The sequence below is a fragment of the Acanthochromis polyacanthus genome, chromosome 12, assembly GCF_021347895.1.
Source record: "Acanthochromis polyacanthus isolate Apoly-LR-REF ecotype Palm Island chromosome 12, KAUST_Apoly_ChrSc, whole genome shotgun sequence".
Lineage (NCBI taxonomy): Eukaryota > Metazoa > Chordata > Actinopteri > Pomacentridae > Acanthochromis > Acanthochromis polyacanthus.
The window spans coordinates 6,073,854-6,087,860 of NC_067124.1; the positions used below are offsets into that span (position 1 = coordinate 6,073,854).

A 14,007-nucleotide genomic window follows, 5' to 3' on the forward strand; every position below is an offset into this window, starting at 1 on the left:
CTTTTCTAATGCAGCATCAGTTCTTTTTCTATCTTGCTTTCACAGCTTTACCACTTGTCATTGTTTTGCCTCTCGTGCTGTCCTCGTTCAAGAAATCCACTTGTCCATATGAAGGTCAGCAGTGTTGGTCAAGAGGAAGGAGGAGAGATTAGTTTGGGAAAAAAGGAGATAGAGAAGAGAAGAACATGAATGACTTGTTCACCTTTCCAATATTTTTTGTGGCCATCAGAGACTTACTACAACCATAAAACATTTCAAAAACACACTTTTCTCTGAGGGAAAATGCAGAAAAACTGAATTAGAACCATTAAAGCTGATAACACTGCCATACAAATCAACTATCTATCTAATCTGTGCCTCCTGTACATGGAAGACAAACTCGCTGTGTCTCTGGGAGAAAAACTACTTACCTTGTGTGACATGAGAAATATCCTCATAATACAACAATAATGCAATGCAATGATAATGGCCATAATATTATTCTCCCTTTATCGCATCTGGTCGGGAAAATTGGAAGTCCATAAAATAAATAATGTTTACAGCGGAACTGCCTCACTTGTAATCGGCTTATATGTAATTTACATAAAACTTAGAGTCCCATGCAGTCACCCTGATTATGATATTTAAGAGGAACAGCAAATAAACACAGACTTCACGGCCAATCTTGGCATCCTGGTAGGAAGTCCTGTGACAATCATTGTCAACACAAACACTCAGCAACATCAGCATATTTGTCCATTTATTGATTCGCTTTTAATTTAAAAATCGTAACATTCAAAATAGACGGTTTTGTTGTCTATCTCAGACATGGTGGATGCTCCTCTATGGCAACATGAATACAGAAAAGTTCAGACTGAACAGACATGGCAGACCGTATGACTTGTACCTACAAACCTGCTATTCTACACTATCCATCTTCAGAGATGCTTTTAAGGCAAGTTTCAATAGATCTGTCCATAGTTAATATTTAAATGCGTTTAACAGGTCACACACTGCACCACAAACTGTCGTTGCATTTAATTCAGTAGAGCTCTCACTCCCCTGGTGTTCCTCAAACCAATGTTTGATTTCAATCTAATGCATTTATCTATATGCTATCGATATGGTATGCGGAATTGTAATTTCATTTAGTAGATATTCAGGATATTCAGGCAGGTGATTTTTTTTCTTTTTTCTTTAACACTGTTTTATGACTATTACCATGAATAAATACAGACAAAAATCTGAAGTCTGTTTACACTGGCTTACTGTCAGATGAACATGATGGTGCAGCATCTGAGTGTGAAGTTTACTGCAAAACAAAATTTCCTTTGACATCAGAGGGTTAGCTCTGCAAGTAAAGATGCATCTCAGATTAATAAAAAAAATAGTAATTTGCTTTTGCCCTGAATAGGATACCATTCAAGCAGTGCCAAAACAAGTCACTGCAACTCATTTAGCTTTGATTACGACACATGTTCGCCGTGGCAACGTTTCGAAAAGCTTCTGCAATGTCACAGAATTTATTTCTCTCTATAGCTGAATTCATTTTTCACCAAGATCTTATAATGATGATGGGAGAGTCAGACTGCTGCACAAAGTCTTCTCCAGAACATCCCAAAGATTCTCAAATGGGCTGAGGTCTGAACTCTGTGGAGGACAATCCATGTGTGAAAATGACGTCTCATGCTCCCTGATCCACTCATTCTCAATCTGAGCCCCTTGAATCTTGGCATCATCATCTTGGAACATGCCCATAAACATCAGAGAAGAAAAACATCATTGATGGAAAGACCTGATCATTCAGTATATTCAGGTAGTCAGCTGACCTCATTTTTTGGGAACACAACGTTGCTGAACCTGACCAACCCCAGATCATAACCCTAACCCCCTCAGGCTGGTAGGCACTAGCCATGATGAGTGCATCACTTCATCCGCCTCTCTTCTTACCCTGATGCCCCATCACTTTGGAACAGGGTAAATCTGGACTCATCAGACCACATGACCGACTACATTAGTTCCTTAAAGATGATGGTTCTCCACTATCCTTCAGGTTTTAATAATGCTTTGGACGGTTCTTAACCTGATTTTAGTAGTTTCAGAAATCTCAGTTGTTTTATTTGCTTGATTCAGGCCAATAATTTCATCCTTCTGAGACAGATTAACATCCTTTCCTAGCCTAGCCGCGCTAGACAACCCACGGCAATTAATTCTCTGCCAGGGTCGACAACAGTTGTTGAGCTCCATTAGCACCGACTCTGAATAATCTTTCTGTTAACATGTCTGTAACATACTTGAGCTTCACCCATTGACTTTATAAATAAGACTTGTCACTGAACTCCCACATCCTCTGATTTCCGGCGCTCTAGGAACTACGTCAGCCTATTCGTTGCGCTGATTGGTTGTATACCTACCCAACTGCTGCAGAGTGATTTGAAAGACAACCTTTTAGCCCGCCTCCCTCCCTGTCGAGAGTTCCTAGACCCTTGTGTCTTCAGACCTGGGTCTAGCACAGCTAGGCTAATCCTTTCCATGACCACAGGATGTGTCTTCCAACATGGCTGTTTAAGAAATGAGAAGCTCCTCACTGCATCAGCTAGGGTTAAATAAGTTGTTGCAGCTGAAATTTATTCTTTACTGCAGTAATTATCCAATGGAAGGCTCTCACCTATTTGCTTAGTTAAATCCATATGGTAACAGTTTTTTGAACATGCAATGTATCTACAGAGGAAACAAATCCTCTTCCACAGTCTGCCATGTGTCTTCAGAAGGCCAGAAGACTGGCCTCAACATGACCTTTTGCATTTTTAATTGCCACCATAGGATCTCTGAGATGAGTAATATGTATTTGATTACAAACAGCAACTTCACAGCTTTGTTAAAGACAAGCATAACTAGTTAACTAACTAGTTAGGCCTGCTTGTAATTTTGGCACTAAATTTTACAATATTGTTTAAGACCTCATGGGGTTATTATCTTGCAATATGTGGGCACCTGAATGGTGAAATATTAGCCATTCCCCATAAAATATCAGTATCAGCCTGCTAACCTCACAAAAACAAGCGTTTCTAAACTCAAATAAGGTTTTACAATTGCACATCACATCCAACTCTCTCACCTTTGACTTGCGCCTTCAGATCTCATTGTTTAAACTGACAACAAAGCCATAATAATGAGGCTCATTCATCCAAGCCCTGAGAGAATACAATAAAGGAAGACTAATGCCTTTTTTGACTTACAAAGAAATTTTCATTGCTACGACTGAGGGCTAACCTTCAGCAGGAAAAGGTGAACTAATCTCACAGTAAAGTGAGGTGTGTACAATCATGCTAGATTCAATAGGGGAAGCTTTGCTGTCTAGTGCTTTTCACAATGTGAAAGTGTGGGAGTCAAACAGAGTCAAGCACCAACAGTGTTGTATATCCACACTGCTGCTTTCATAGTCACTCTGCTGTGGTTTTTAACCCAGCAGACATTTGCTCCTGAATGTGCCAAGAGCAAAGTCAGAGTTAAGGTAGTAATTAGTTTTGGGGAGGAAAGGCAGGATTTGATCCTGATATTGCAACCTGATTCTGACACACACTTTAATAAAAAACAACATAAGAACCCATACCAGCAAGCAAATACTGATGGACAAATTGTTCACCTAATCCAGCACACTAAACACCACATTTTACATAAATAGGTAATCTATAATTGTTTTCTGTCTAGTTTGCCTGAAATGTTTTCGCTAAGTAATCAATTGCTGTTGTCTGTGTTCTTTTCAGTTTGTCCTCAAACTTTGCTGCTCTGACCTATTTTGTGCTCTTGTGCCATGCTTTCTAAAGATCACGTCAGTCAAACAGCATGACTGCTCCTGTGATAGCTTTTTGTTTCTCTAGGCTGTCTGATTTGGGACTTTCTGTTAATCAAGTTTCTGTAGGTGGCAAGTTTTCAATAGTACTCACTCTAAGTGCCCAGTTTCTATTCAATTAGTCATTTTAAACTGACAACAAGGGGTGGGTGGATAGGAGCAGGACTGCAGGGGTCTGGTGGAGCAATTTGTTAGTGTTTGAGGAAACCATATTCAGTGGAATACCGCCAAGACCAAGGATATTGACTTTTGTAACCTATACCCAGCCCATCATTACAACCAGTCTCAAATGACGAGTAGTAATCAGATGGGCAGGTTGGTTGGACTCTCTGGTGTCTCTCGAAGAGAGAAAGACCCTGAACAGCCTGCTGCCTGCTATGGACAATTGCAACCACCCCCTGCCTGCACAACACTTAATCAGCCAAGGGAGTGCTGCAGTTTGGTGTCAGAGCTGGCTGATGGACAGGAAATCTTTCATCCCCAAGTGAAGGCAATGCTCCTTGGTGGAGGACGATGGGCTGATTAAACTTGTACATCCATTACTAAATTTGTGAGTAACCTCTGTCCTAAATTTTTAGAAATGACTTGATAGTTTCAAAGCAATTCACTAATCAATTGTTTTTTTCCAGTCACACATCAGGTATATCTTCGCTAGTGCAACCTTTCGTACCATGTCCTGGTCACAACATCTGTGGCAGCATAAAATCAGAATGCAGCATCAAATTTTAGAAGAAGATTCACTACAACAGTATGAGCTGAGAATCATGTTCAGTCCTGCTCAGTGCTAAACCAAAAGTGAACAGACATGCATGCAAAAATAAAGATGCATTTGGTCAAGGTTGCAATATATCATCCACTGATAGCTAAGTGTAGGTGCTCCAAATTGGCAATAATTTGCATTTTATATTGTCACAGCAGATAAGTTAGTTGGCTGCCAGTTAAGCAGCAACTACATCTGGTGGTCATCATGTCGATAGTCTCTAAATAGAAACAACCACGTCCTATTTACTGTGTAAAATGAGTTATGCATGGATTTTGACTCAGGAAACACAAATATTACAGAAAGTCTAGCTCAGGTGACTGACTGCCATTTAAAAAAAATACCATTTCTTAATTAAATAATTGGCTTAAGAGGCTCTTGATTTACTTTCCCAGTATGCTTTGGGGCATTATCCATCTGTGCAATGTAATATCAGTGCTGTTGCATTTGACTGAATCTGAACAGAGAGTTTTGCTCTAAACACTTTAGAATTCATCCTGCCACTTCTACCAGTAGTCACATAACCACTAAACTTCCGTGACCCGGTTTTACTGGCCACCATACGTGCTCACGCCATTACGTTGCTTATACCATGTCTGACAGGTGATGTGATCTGCTTCAGATCATGGGCCCTTCCTTTTATCCTCCATATTTATCTCATACCGTTATTTAGCTACAAATTTATCTTGGTTTTATTCATTTGAAATGATTTGCTCTAAAAATGGGCAGAATTAGATTTTTAGATGTTTTCTGCTAAAGTCCAATCTGGCCTTTCTGTTCTTGAGGGTTAACACTGGTGTACATCCTGAGGTAAAGACTGTGTTTACATGCATGTATTTACTCCATGTTTGTACACTTTGACAATGAAGTGCCTACCTCCCCTACAGTGTTTTAACTAGATGTCATGATGTTTGGCCAGATGTTGTGTCACTAAGGAAACATTTCCTCTCTCTGTAACTTTATTCACCAATACCAATGAATTCCTTAAATTAAAGCACACCCCACATTATGCACACATTTGAATATTTGACGAAAAAAATAAATAGTAGTTGAAAAAGGACAGGATAAAACCCAGGAGAGATTTCATGGAAATATGTCCAGTAAAAAATTCCCCCAAAAAGAGTATACAATGTATATTTTCTTTTCCCATAATGGTAAGACTGTAAAACATTTGTCTTTTTAGGTGCACTGACCTCCACTATTTAGCCATTTGCAGCTGATGTCATCTTTAATGAAACAAAAAATATATATTAAGAAACATCTTGGAAGTATACATGTGTTATATCTGTAGTCAGGCTTTCTTACTTCTGTTCACCATGCTCAGCCCAGCTGTGGCTGATTGGGGAAGATCCAGAGGAGTGTCGCTGACATCAACCTGGGTAACTTCAAACATTGTTATTTCCACTCCATATCCTTCAAAGTGGCATAAAGAGTCCAGAGGGACTTGGGGAAGAGTGATTGAACAGGAAGCCAGTTTCCCAGCAGTCTGTCAGCATTGGCCCATCCCCCCAGTCCAAGTGCAGTGATCACTCAAAGCTGTAACACTGTGATTAGGTTATTCTTTTTCATTATCTTATTTGTCAAAGGGCAACAATTTATATGTGTCTGCATGTGGATGAGTCCATTCATCTGTCTACCCATTCATTTACGAGCCATCTTCCTTTCATGTCTTCTTTCCCTTCCCTCCCTCTTCTTTTGTTCCTTCCAGGATCACAATAGCCAGCGCGCTATATTATTCTCAATTTAGCCTGAGGAAAACTGTGTTGCATTGATTTTTTTTAGGCTCAGAATGATGTAGTTGCTCACAGGGAGATCAATTTTCAAATCTGAAGACGGATCGACTTGTAAGTCTTAACAATGACATTAGCACAAAACCCCCTCCCCCAGTCCTGTACATCAAATCAATAATGACTAGCGATTGCGTAAGTTTTTTCACTTTCAAAATAGCTCCAGCTTTTGTTCGCTTTATTGCTAGAACATCTGTTTTATTGGTAATTATAAACCATCTTGTGCAGCAATCAACAATCAGAGTTCATCATGGTCCACTGAACACAGATGAGGTGATAAAACATCACAGCAACTAGAGAAACTTGCAGCGGGGAGAGTAATCTGCACCAGATAATGGATTATAGATTCAATTTATTTTCAATGTAAAGTGAGTAGACAAGGCGGGGCACGAGAACAAAATGACATCCGCTCTTAATTGACCATTGGTGAAGATGTGCACTGGTGCATGTAGACCAACATCAAGGAGTGTTCAGGGCTACAGCAGTTCTCTGACTTGCTGCAATGTTCAATCTCTTTCTTTCTACCCCCCCCTCCCCCCCTCCTCCTCTCTGTCCTGCTGAATTTTTATGTGATCACAATAGTGCTATTAACTTCATGCTACAGTCACCTCATATTGGGTAAATACAAGCTACCGACTGGTACTAAAAAAATCGCTTCATTCCCTAGAGGCAATTAAAGGAGAGTTATAGGTTTTAGGTGAGATTCAACACCTATTAACTGACACCTGACTCAACAGGATTTCAGGTGTACATGTCCTGTCTATGTCAGTTTAATATAAGTCGTGAACCTCTCGTCTTTATTATTTTGACTGGGCATGACAGGATCAGGAAAAAGACTGTCAGCTAAGCAAATGACAAACTGATCGTGGTTTCATCATGTTCCAGCTTTATAAATTGAACTTGAAGCTTTCTTGTTCATATTTGCTTACTTTTTTTGTGCATCACTGAGAGTAAATTGAAGGTAACTCAGAAAATAGAGCTTTGTTGGCCATGTGAGCAAGCATTGTTTAAACCCACAGAACTCTAATTTAAAGTATAGGTGGTGAAAACCAATATGCTAGCCAAATTTTGTGGATGTACACTCGATGAATGGGTTGTTTGAAAATGGTAATTCTTTACTCATGAATTTTTGCTGTGAGGTGACGAATTAAAGTGTCATTTGTGTCAAGTGCAATCCCTAAAAATAGATTTTAACTCTCAGTTGAAGAGCAATGCCACATTCCTACACATACACAGTATTTTGTCTGATAAGATGCTGAAATTACAGTAGAAGTGGAGAGCACTGAAGAAAGATAAAGTGTGTGCGTTTTAAGAAGTGTCACTAAGCTGTGTAAGCACTGACAGCAAAAGAAAGCAAAAGAAAACAAAAAAACAACAAAAAAAGTTCAGTTCAATTCAGTAAACATGCATGCAGTGAAAGTACAATGGAGAAGAAAAATGTCCATACAATTGTAAAGATCATGTGTATCATGGCAATCTTGAGTTTCCAATGATTCAAATAACTCTGAATTTTCTATGATGAAATTGTTGAAACCCATTTTTCACAAAAAAATAATAATAGCAAAACAAAAAAACAATATTGTAATTTGATCCACAAGGTCCACAAGGCTCCTTGTGTTATTACATATTTCTTCTATTGACAGAATTGGTATTGTTCAACAAAATTTGTGGCTTTGTGGCACATGCTCATTTCTTATTCAGAGTCCACATGTTCTTGATAGTCAAAGTCAGGACTTCGAGGAGACCAGTCTAAAGCCTAATTCTGGCTGATGACTTTGTTTTTTTCCTGAGAATGTGAAGGACTAATTTTTCAATTACTCCATTTACTTTGTGTAAAGCACCAGCTATGAGTTGACAGTGCTAACCACCAAGCCACTGTGCAGGCCCCTTAGACTTGGACAACTTTAAAGTTGTCTCCAAGCCTGTACATAATTTCGGTACTGCAGCAGCCACAAACAATGGTATTGACTAATGAAAGACAAGAGATATTAATGCATTTAATGTACAGTCACATTGCTACTGTTACTAATAGTTCCCAGTGTTCTGCACAGATGGCAGTCATCATGACACAGTACAGGATCTGGAAATATGTCGTTTAACTTTGTGCCTGTCTGCCTGTCCTTTCCTTGTTGTTTTTCCTCCATTCAGCTGCTCTGCCTCTGCAAAGACAGCGGCTGTCTGGATTGGCGGAGAGCTAAATTGTTCAGTGTGAGCTTGTCACGGCTCAGCTCTCCTTGAGATAATGAAATGACAATTAATGGGGAGCTGTTGCCATTCGCTCATTTGTTCACTTGTGACTATAGCAGAAGCATGGGGGGACAGACAGAAAGCACTGCAGTCATGACAGACTCAGACAGTGCTCAGCAGTTCTTTTCTGATGTTAAAAAAAATCTGTGTAAATACACAAAACATGAAGGTTGAGCTCACTGGTCAGTCCATGTGTAAATGTGTTTTTGGTATATACTAAAACTGAACAGTTTTCAGGTGGATTTTCTAACTTTTACTTTTACAGTGAAACAGACACATCACATATTGAGAACAGTATAGATGTCAAAAATTACATAAATGTATTCTCCGTGGCTGTCGAAAGGCACAGGTAGAGATTTTGGATTCAGCTCTGAAGATATGAAAGCTATGTAGAAAAGGTATATCCTTTATTAACCCAGTGACACTTAAGTCAACACATTATTTACCATAGCCAGGGCCTATACAGTCCAGAGCCACACAGAGCTCTGGCCTACTGAGATAGTCCCCAACAAAATGCAGAATACAGACATATTTCCTTGAAACGACATCGCCAAAGCAGAACCTTGGGCATCTCATAAAATGTTGTTCAATATGTGCTGTGAGTGGAAATTCTGGCCACCCCAAAAACCACAGTGTGAAAAAAACTATTTCTATTTCATTTCTGGGTGCAGTTGTGCCCATTAGTGTCTTTTCCTGTCTAAGTCAATACACGTAAAAAATTGTAAATTTATAGCCATTATCTTAGTAGAAGTAGCATGCTCATGGAAGAGGACTAACAAGTTATTTTTTGTGTTTATATAAGACTCTAGGCCAGCATTTTATGTTCCTGTCTCTAAATACAATTAATTAAACTGAAGGCAAAAGCTAGTAAAGTATGACATGAAATTACATCATCTTTGTTATTATGCTGGTGGGGACGTGATAAAGCTGTGTAATCTAGTTAGCAAAGTCCCTGTTTGCATGGCTGATCAAGCTAAGCTTCTTGCGAGTGCTTTACAATGCAATGGCTCACTGGAGTACACAATATTAAAATGGAACAAAGTGAATGTGAAGAGAGGAGCGCACTGCAGTACAGGAGATGCACTGGTTACCTGGTATTGGTTCGCCTTTGCAAGCTCCTGATTGGCTGATTCCACGTTCGATGATGCGGTCTGGATGTAATCTTCAATACTATCTGTGGAAATGAAGAGCAGATTGCTTTCAGTACAATAGTATACAACAATTGGTCAGATGTACTAACTTACTAACTTATGGACCACTAATCTGAATAATAACACCTTATAAATAGACATATATATATATGATGCAGTGTTTCCTCTAGGAGCCTGCTGAGTGTCAGTGGTGACACACAAGGTTATACGGGTATAATTAAAATGTTGTCTGAAGAACATTTAGGTCTAACATAAAAGACTGGTTGGATTATGTTTGACACCCTCTGTCATTCAAATGAATGAGTGTACATATAGTGTACATCTTAAAAGAGCATTTCCTATTTCAGTAACAGAAGCATTGCTCACATATTGGCCAAACTGTCAAAATGAATACTGTTTCATCAGGTCAGCCTCACATTGTGATTTCATTGGCAACCCAGTTTATTTGTTGTTTGCATCACAGAAAATCTATGCAGGATTAGTATGATTTGTTCACCCTGTGAGCATTTACAAACCCATCTCTATTCCAGATCTGGACCATAGAGCACCCAACCTGTTCTAAACCTGCATGATTAAAGCCTATGGAATAACTTATGCAAAATGCAAGAACACAAAATACCAAATTCACATTCAACAGCATTTAAATTTAAAGAAAAAATCTTCTTGGTTTTTTTGGTTTATGGGGCACCTGAACCAGAGATCAGTACCACAGGGGAAGTGAATAACATTGATCATCTTGTCATAATGTGATGTTCTGCTGGGAAACCCTTCAGACCTGATATCCATTGGGATGTTTGACATGTACCACCCACCTAAACATTGCAGGTGAAGCAACCCCCAAACCTTGCCCCCATGGCAACAGCAGTCCATTGATTCATTTGCACCCCAGTATCACCCGACACAGAAAATTTGAGTATCAAAAGATCCATCATGCTAGATCACACTCTGGACTCCTCTGTATTTGCATATCTGCTGCTGTTACATTTCAATGCTTTTTACGCGTTTGTTAAATTCTGAAATTTGGAGCCCTAACACGTTGCTCCCTTTCTAGTTTCTTTAACAAACTGTAGTGTTCCTGATTACTTTTTTAAGTTAATTTGGCATTTTTAGATAGGTTATTTATAGAGACAGACAGGAAAGTAGGGAGAAGAATTGGGGTAAAGACTTGCAAGTGAAGGGCCGTGAGCTGGCCATCAAACCCAGCCGCTGTGTTGGGACTACAGCCCATGGGATGGCACATCAACCAGTCAAGTTATCTGGGTGCCCATGCTCCTTATTTACTTTAAGGATAATCATTCCTCCCAATATAAACCACGGTGGTATGCAGCTATCAACCCACCAAACACTTATGTTATCCACAAGGGTCAAAGTAGGTGTGCTATTACTGCAGGTGTGAATCTGAGTTCAGTAGGAAGACATGGGGATGTCTTAGTCTGAAACAGTAACCTGCAAAAATAAGTCAGTTGTATTTATGAGCCTTAAAGTTGACTTAAGGCTATTTTACATAACCTGGTTGTGTCTTTATAATTTGGGTTCACTTGAAAACAACTACCCAGCTCCACAACTCCTGAAATGACAACATGGCGACCTGTCCAGGCAACCCGGTCTCACGGGGATTCGTGAAACTGTCACGTAAGTTTTAGTTTCGGTTTCGTGCGCACCAACACGATTTCGTCATGTTTTTCGTGCCGCTCACCACGAAATGTTTTTCGCTGTGGTAATCACATCTGAAAGTGGTTTATACCGGCGGATTCATGACGATCTAAGCTGTCCATCGGCGTATACTGCTTGTGTGATCGTGTTTGCGGCCGCCGGCCGCCGGACATTCTTTAAATTCCTATGCAAATTGGTAAGTGTACCACCGGCTTATGGTTAGGTTATGGTTATGGTTATGGTTAGGGTTATGGTTAGGGTTATGTTTAGGGACGATGTCATGCAAAATATAGCGTTGGATTCGCCACGGTTTTACATTAAAAATATAATATACACATTCTTTTGAAATACGTTCTGAGTGGCACGAAAAGTCCGCCGTTTAAAATACATTGGTGCGCATTTCGTGGTGAGCGGCACGAAAAACATGACGAAATCGTGTTGGTGCACACGAAACCGAAACTAAAACTTACGTGACAGTTTCACGAATCCCCGTGAGATCGGGCTGGTCCAGGGTGTCCCCTGCCTTCACCCGAGTCAGCTGGGATAGGCTCCAGCACCCCCCGCAACCCTAGTGAGGATAAAGCGGTGTATAGATGGATGGATGGATGGATGAACTTATGAAGAATAAGATGAGGAAAGGAGTGGCTCGGTTTTTTCACACTGTCACCTCACAGCTACAAGATCCCCGGTTCATGCTCTGGCCTGGGATCTTTCTGCGTGGAGTTTGTATGTTCTCCTTGTGCATGTGCGGGTTTACTCCAGGTTCTCCGGCTTCCTCCCACAGTTGAAAAATATGTTGAGGTCAATTGGTGATCCTAAATTGTCTGTAGGTCTGAATGCGAGTGTGATTGTCTCTATATGTAGCCCTGTGACAGACTGTTACCTGTCCAGGTGTCCCCTGCCTTCACCTAAGTCAACTGAGTTACACTCCAGCTCCCTACAACCCTAATGAGGACTGAGCGGTGTATGGATGGATAGAAGATGAGGAGACAGAAACACTGGATGCAACAAGTAAAAACAAATATTTAAAAAGTAAAGAAGGAGACAAGAAAAGCAAATAAGGAGTCATTTCATGTGGTAAAGAGGAGGCTTGAAGGACTGACCAATCTAGAAACACGAAACGCAGATTTTTTAAAAATTTCTTTTGAAAGTTATTTTTTGGCCTTTATTGCCCTTTAGTGTGGAAGACAGTGGAAGAGAGACAAGAAATCTTGGTAGAAAATTAGGGAAGGACCTGCAGTAAATGGCATGGGTCGAACTCGAACAATGGCCGCTACGTTGGGACTATCAGTCCCTGTTCATGGTTGCCTGGTCAACGAGTTAGTCACCAGGGCACCCCTGATTTTTTTTTTTATTTCTATCACACTGTTGTTGGCATAGAAAAGCAGTAAACAGTAAAAAGACATAACTCATGACTGCCAAACGACTTGAAGGGTGATTGAAATGTATTCAGAAGCCAAGCTTTTCTTGCCCTTTCATTTGCTCCCTTACAGTCATCCATCTGCTGCTTTTAACAATAATACGTAAGTATCTGCTGAACCTGGCCTGGCATTATTTGTATTGACTCCAAAACAAATTTCTTGATACTGCCGACCCTCACCTGACAGACTAGTCTATTATCAGGTAAAATCTTTAAAAATAAAATAAAATTTAAAAAAAAATGCTTAATGAGCAATCAGCCATTTAACAGAAGGTCATGGCCTGGTTTAATATTTTAGCATTACTGCTCCTCTTACAGTTAAATTAACAGATGGTTCAGACTGTCACTACTCAAAAGCTCTTGCTCTCCAAATTTCAGTCCTGGCACTTGACACATGCACCCAGGAATTAACTGAAGAGGAACATCAGCTCAAATATCAGACACATTACCACTCATTTTCTGCCTATTTTCCTCATTATTGGCAAAAACAAATGACATGAAGATTAACGGCATTCTTCCTGTATCATCTTGAGCTTGACTACAGATGTGACTTTAGTCAGGCTAGAGAGCGCTTTATGTTCAGGCCACCGTCCCAAAAACTACCAGTTTAACAGCTAACACTGCTCAAACAGCAGGGCCTCCTCTTTCTAGGCTGTCAATACAAAGAAGTTAATGGGATGAGACAGAACATGTTTAATGATGTGGAGAGTTCAAAATATTTGGTATCACCACATAATTACCCACATATATTTAACAGCTGCCCGATAACAGTGAGAGTGCTAATCGATCGTCGGCTGTGGTGAGAATGAAAAGGCTGAAGCCAGTTCAGAGATGTGGGTAGAACTTGTGTTTAAGGCTGTGATGGCCTCTGATAATTACTGCACCACTTGAGCTTGTAGAGAATTAACTTTTGAACTGAACAAGGGGAGGAGGTTGGCTGAATGAATTGTGCTGATTGACTAAATGTGCTTCCTGCTTTTGGTGAGCTAGAGAAGGCAGGGGAATACATGTTTAGACTTGGTAGTTAAAGAAGTAAGGTTGATTAATGGACTCACTTATTCATTCATTTCCCTCTGCTTCTCTTGTCAGAGCAGCTCTTTGGCATGTCTGTGCAACATTGTGCTTTACAGATGTAAATCCACTTGTTAAAAATAGTA

General features: G+C 40.0%; 1 protein-coding gene across 1 annotated transcript in view; it reads right to left on the reverse strand.

Moving 5' to 3' along the window:
- Positions 1–14,007, reverse strand: part of tsnare1 (T-SNARE Domain Containing 1) — a 217,941-nt gene that overhangs the window by 40,861 nt on the left and 163,073 nt on the right. The window contains exon 10 of the mRNA XM_051956820.1: positions 9,718–9,800. The gene's annotated coding sequence lies outside the window, so the exon portion shown is untranslated. The remainder of the gene's footprint in view (positions 1–9,717; positions 9,801–14,007) is intronic.